Here is a 6057-nt window from a genome sequence, read left to right on the forward strand (position 1 = left end):
CCCATCCTAACGATCTGTCCTTATCGTATACCTTTTCGGGATCGGGATGCAAGGAAAGCCTTTTCCGCAATCCAGCTGCGAACGAGCACATATCCCTTTTCTTGCTCATTTTATTTTGTTCGCTCTTTTCTATTCCATTCTATTGCATTTTCTGTGCAACCCTTTTCTTATCTTTCTCTGTCTTGAGCTTCCTTTCGATATCGCATTACGCATTTTTTTATTATATATCTTTTTTTATTAAATATCCTTCGTTGATTCCTTCTTTTCAAAAGAAATTTTAAAATTTATGTATGCAATCGCTTGTCTCAAATTCTTATTTCAATTTTATTCTGATTTTGAATAATCAAAGATTCGCACATGTTCTTTTAGTGCTACTTTGTACGATTTTCTTCGTATCAAAGTGTTAGTTACAAAAAATTCTTTTTTCTAATTTTAATTTGCATATGTTCGCTAAATCGCTTGATGTTCTCTACAAAAATGCTTTCTTTAATAAGGTTTAAAAAGGTTCGTTCTTTTAATAATTCGTTTTTTTTTTCATTACGTTCAAGAGGTGAAGTTCTTTAAATTTCCATCATAAATGGACTAGTTATCATGAACATCTCATCTTATCGTCTTATCTTCTGAAAAGCTTATATGAAAAAATTGTCATCCCTCGATATATCCTCCATCGTATATAAGTGAGCTTTTTTTCTCTATAACCATCTCTTCTTTTTTTACTTCTTTTTTCTCATTCTTCTATTCCTTTTCTTTCCACAAAACAAATGTCCGTTATATAATGTCCTTCATTACCGTTGCTGATCTAATCGCAGCCGTGATAGCGCTTTTTAGTTTGGCTCTTTGCGAACTTAATAACATAAAACGTTGCTCCTCTTCTGCAATCCGTTTGACCGACGCGCGACGTAGATATACCCCTCCTTTAAAAATTTTGTTCCCTCTTGATGGCTGCGCCAAATTGATCATTACTGTGGTTCTCTTGTTTCAACTTTCTCAGTCTTTCTCTCTCTTTTTCTCTCTTTCTCTCCCATTTTTGCAACCTCCCTTTTTTCCTCCTTCATCTTCCTTCTCTTTTTTCCTTCTCTTCTCTTGCTCTTTTTTCCATCTCGCTTTGACTCCCTTTTCACTCTTCTTTTTCCATTCTTCTTCTCGTTGTTTTTCTCTTTTCTTCTTTCTCCTTTACTAATGTTCTCTTCCTCTCCGATTTTCCCACTCTCTGCACATCCCCTTCTTCCACCTCTTCTCCCTACCACGTAGAACAGCAGTCGAGCGGTCGCAGTTGGAACACGCCAGCTTACGGATCACGAAGGGTCTGTTCGTCCACTGCTTCCATCCTTGCAGACGATTCCTCTTCTCATTCCTTCGAGCGCCATTCGGTCTCTCTTTCTCCCCTTCTTTCTTTCTCTCATTTTCGTTTCTTGCCTTTTCTCTCCTCGCTATCTCTTCCTATCCTTGTATTCTCCTATCTTTCGATTCTTCACATTCTCGAGAGAGACGGACTTTCGTTCCGCCATCGCACACCACTCGATCTACGACATTCTAAGTGGATACAACACATATTGGTCAGACATCGACGGACCATACTGCCGTGGCATCCAGTGACATCGTTGCTCGTGCCGTTTGCATTCTTTCTCAGTTGTCAATAATGCAACGGAATGGCACTTTGACAGACTGAAGAATTGCGACCATACACTGGTTAACAGGAGGTTAGTTCACACAGAAATATTCGCTTTTTGTGAATACGCGTCTCCATCTCCAAGCTTGACCAAGCTTGTAAGTTTGTTCGATAGGAGACCACCAAAAGAGCCGTTGCTCCGAAGTCCATTGACAGTCTGCGAACAGTGTAACGACACGCCCAGAGTGTGAAATGTGCACTATCGAGTGTGCCTAGGGCAACGATTAATCTTGTTTAAAGCTGCTAGATCAATAGTACCATGAAGAAAACTCGTACGCGCTGAAATTTCTCGCTCGGCCAGGAGTTCGTATCATTGTGCGGTTCGCATTTTTGTATATTTAGAGTGGCTGTAGAGTGCGATAAATTGTCGTGTTGAGATGTGTCGAGACATGCTGTGTAGAAATTGTGACGTTTCTCAGATTGATCATCATCATGTAGTAGTGATGAGCTATTAGCGAACTAAAATTGACGATATCTATTATGTTTTTATTGTTCAACAATTAATCATGTTAATCAGAGATAGTAACAGATAATATAATTAAGTTCATATTAATTGACGATGATCATTGAGTCGATGATTTGCTAATCTCTACATGGTTAATTGAAGATAATCGAGACAGCGGTTTATATTAAAATTAATAATCTAATTAATACTGATCACAGTCGATGTCAGTAGTAAATTTATTATACAATTTATTATAATTAGACTGTTAGTTGATTTACAGTCTAACAAATTAATTCTAGCAAATTAACTGTAGTTGTTAGTCTTCCCGAAGCTTCAACGAAGCAATTTCTGTTGCTGCGCTGGACGAGGAAGTCGGATTCCGCTTTCGAGCGTAGAAGGACGCACGTAGCGACACGGTGTGTTATATTAAATCGAGGCAACTATCGATTTTTTACGTGTGCGCCTCGTCAGCTTGAATGTCGAGGATGAACGGAAACATCGTGGTGGATACCGATATCCGATGAATAGCTAATTGGGAACGAGATTATGTGTTCCAATACAGATTAAAGAGAATACGTATTTCTTTATGGCAGTTCTATCGTCAAATAGATGATAATAAATGGTGCACCAGAACACATTTCAGTTTATTGTAATTGGAATTTTAATAATCAAATCCAGCTAGTGTGCACAAATTTAAAATAAAAACGCTTTTTAATTGAATTTTAATCATACAGCAATTTTTAATCGTCGATTTCTATTAGAACATTTTTTTTCTGCGCTATTGAATACAGATATAGAACATTCCAGAATACTCATCTTTATTTTTATTAAATATTTCTTGATAAATAAGAATTTTTACTATTTTTAAAATAATTTTATTTTGACAAATTAATTAATTTTAAAGCATTACAAATGTCGCAACATAAAAATGACAGACATTACAGAGCATCTTTTTTGTAATTGTTAAATATTATAATTATATTAAAAAATTTATAATTCCTAGGTATTTAATATATTTTTATTAAAGGAGTGTGGTAATTTGAAAAGATTATAAAGATTTCTCTTGTAAAGACTATAAATATTTCATTAAATTTTACTTTTTTATTTACAATTTTTATTTTCAAAGGGGATTCTAAAATCCGTTTAACTGAACACAGTTATTTTTCCAGACATTATTTTTTTAACTGTCTTTTTAGATTTTAAATCCTCACAATTAAAGTATAAAGTAACACAATCAAAACTGTTCGATTTTATACCGAAAACAAAAAACGTTCAAGAAATTTATTAAATGTGTTTTACTTGTTTTTAATCCAAAATCGCGACTAGAACTGTCAACTTATGCAAGTGTTTGTTTCATGTAAAAATTGTGTAGTATGTTTGTATAAAATGATAACGTTTTGGATTGCGGATTACATGAACAATGTTGAGTTCTTAGCATTAGGCTTAGATACCTAATATAAAAAATTAGTGCCTTAGAAAATTTTTGCATGCGTGTGCATGCAGTATTGATGTAGTAGTATGCAGTGATGTGATGATATATAAATCGTATATGTATATTGAATAAATAAAACAGCGATCTCATCGAAGTTCGGTTTTCACTTTAGAAGTAAAGTCTTAAATAGCTGCTAATATATTTAAATTCAAATGATTGAAAAATGAATTCAAAATAATCTGTAATTAAAACCAAGGATTTAGTGCGTGCTGTATACAAAATTGATAGTTATCGAAATTGTACGAATTGTATGAATTATATTGTCTATCATTTCGTAGCATTGCTGCTCTTAAGTAATAGAGTAATTCTATTCATTGGGTCGGACGAGGATACTAAATTTGGAATTTCATAAATTATGGACGATAAGTTGTTCTTCATTTTTCGAAATCTTTGGTCTGTCAACGAAAAGTCATATCGATCAGATCATGGACGATATTTTTTGCGTAAAGCATATACATATACATATTTATGTATAGTATAGTAAAAAATGAAGTGTGCATGGGGCTCGACTATTGTTGTAAAATCAGTTTACGTTCGAAATGGAACAAGATTTCTGTGCTATACTTTGTGAATGGTGTATCAGCGACGGCATCGCCATTTAAGCTTTTTACAAAACGACTTATCGACCACGGAGAAGATATAGCACGTCGCGCTTTAATGCACGGCAAAATCTAAAGTTGATAAATTTCTTTAACATTGCGCTGTCGCAAATTTACGAAGCGGAAATAAAATTTAAATTGTATACGTGTCGATCAATGTTTACTTGAGATCTCGTTTATAGTTGAAATATTTTGTCATTATGGACGATGAGAAATATAAGATATTCTAACAGTTGTTCAGCTGCAAATTTGTTAATAAATATGGAACATGTTTTTCTTAGCAAAAATTATTTGACGGCAATTGTTGAAACAACTATTTAATTTTTGGCAATGTTTGCATGATCATTTTAGTTTTGACTAAGATTTTTATCAAACTAATCATGCATTTAATTTTTGCATGTTATCAAGTATTTCCGTTATAAATTTTAACCGCTATTAATTATAAAAAAATAAATATGAAATATATAATTATCATTTTAATATGTATAAAATCTTGTTTACTCACATTAAAGTGACTGTTTTTCTATTATAAGTGCATAAACTTTAAATTTATCAAAAAATTAATTTCTAAATATTTATTATAGTATAATTTTTGTGTATAATTTTTTTATCACACGAGCAAGCTAATATTTGCTGTTGCAGACTTTGTATATAAATAATGCGAGAAAATCTAGTTAGTCGGTATTAAACTTTTAAAATTGAAAACATAACTGTCGTAGCACAATATGAAGTACGCTGGTATGCTGATAAATAGACCGATAAAAATCAATCTATTTATTCCTTCGCACAGTTCGATACAGATAGTAGTCTATGACGTACTGGTTCAATCTTGATAAAAACCGTGACCTCGTGTAAACGTATAAAAATAATGTGGGTTTTACAATCGGATCTAACTTTATCTCTCCTATTCCCTGCCTTGATTCAAATGTAAAAATTCGGCTATATAAAAAGAGACAGGAAGAAGTGCAGTGTCATCTTGGAAATAATCGACCTATCGTATATTCTCATGTACTCAAAATAACTCACAATTTTCTTCCCCTTCTATTCTCTTTTTTATATTTTTTTTGCAAATAACGTTCGCGTTAAAAAGAAAATTAACATGCATTATTTTGACAAAGATAAACGGAAACATAGAAGAGGCGACAAAATTCATCGTTCGCGAAAATTGCCATGGATTGATGAAAGTAACGTGCGCTATGATAATAAGCGGATCAATATATACCATATTTAATAAGCACATGAGATAAAGAAGACCGTTAATATCGAGCTGAAAGCATTGGCATGTGCCTGGAAATTGGATTGACATGGCATTTTCTATCATCAGGCGAAGTGCCACCTCCATCGCAGATAATAATAATATTTCTGAGAAAAGTAATGTTTTTTTAAAAAATTGTTATAAACATAACTGGATAATAAGAGAGTTACATGTAGCGTTATGTCAATTGATTACTATGATAAAACTAATCGCTCTTTTTAATTTTCTTATTGTCCAATTTATTTTTACTATTATACTAAGAAACGCATTTAGTTGAATCAATTAATCTTTTATTTGGATATGGACTAACAAATCTTTCATTAATTTTAGTTAAAGCAAAACAATTGATTATTGTAACATTTTTAATTGTTTCTGATTAACATATGATAAACTTCTTTATCAAAAATGAGTACAATGTTATAATATTCAAATGTTTTGCTTCTATTAAATTATTTTATTGCATTAACCATTTACCCATATTCAAAGAATATTGATTCAACTAAATCAATTTCTCAGTGATGTCTATTCATCTTTAAGATTTTAGAAATATATCTAAAACACAAAAATGCTTTAATATTATAATTTAATATTATTATT

The 6057-nt window shown here is 32.2% G+C and overlaps 1 protein-coding gene across 1 annotated transcript in view; it reads left to right on the plus strand.

Annotated features, from left to right (window-relative positions):
- Nucleotides 1–1422: 1422 nt before the first annotated feature.
- LOC108693739 (calcium-dependent secretion activator) overlaps nucleotides 1423–6057 on the plus strand; it is a 32897-nt gene continuing 28262 nt past the window's right edge. Inside the window, exon 1 of the mRNA XM_018202849.1 lies at nucleotides 1423–1700. The gene's annotated coding sequence lies outside the window, so the exon portion shown is untranslated. The remainder of the gene's footprint in view (nucleotides 1701–6057) is intronic.

Source organism: Atta colombica, unplaced genomic scaffold (genome assembly GCF_001594045.1).
Source record: "Atta colombica isolate Treedump-2 unplaced genomic scaffold, Acol1.0 scaffold96, whole genome shotgun sequence".
Classification (NCBI taxonomy): domain Eukaryota; kingdom Metazoa; phylum Arthropoda; class Insecta; order Hymenoptera; family Formicidae; genus Atta; species Atta colombica.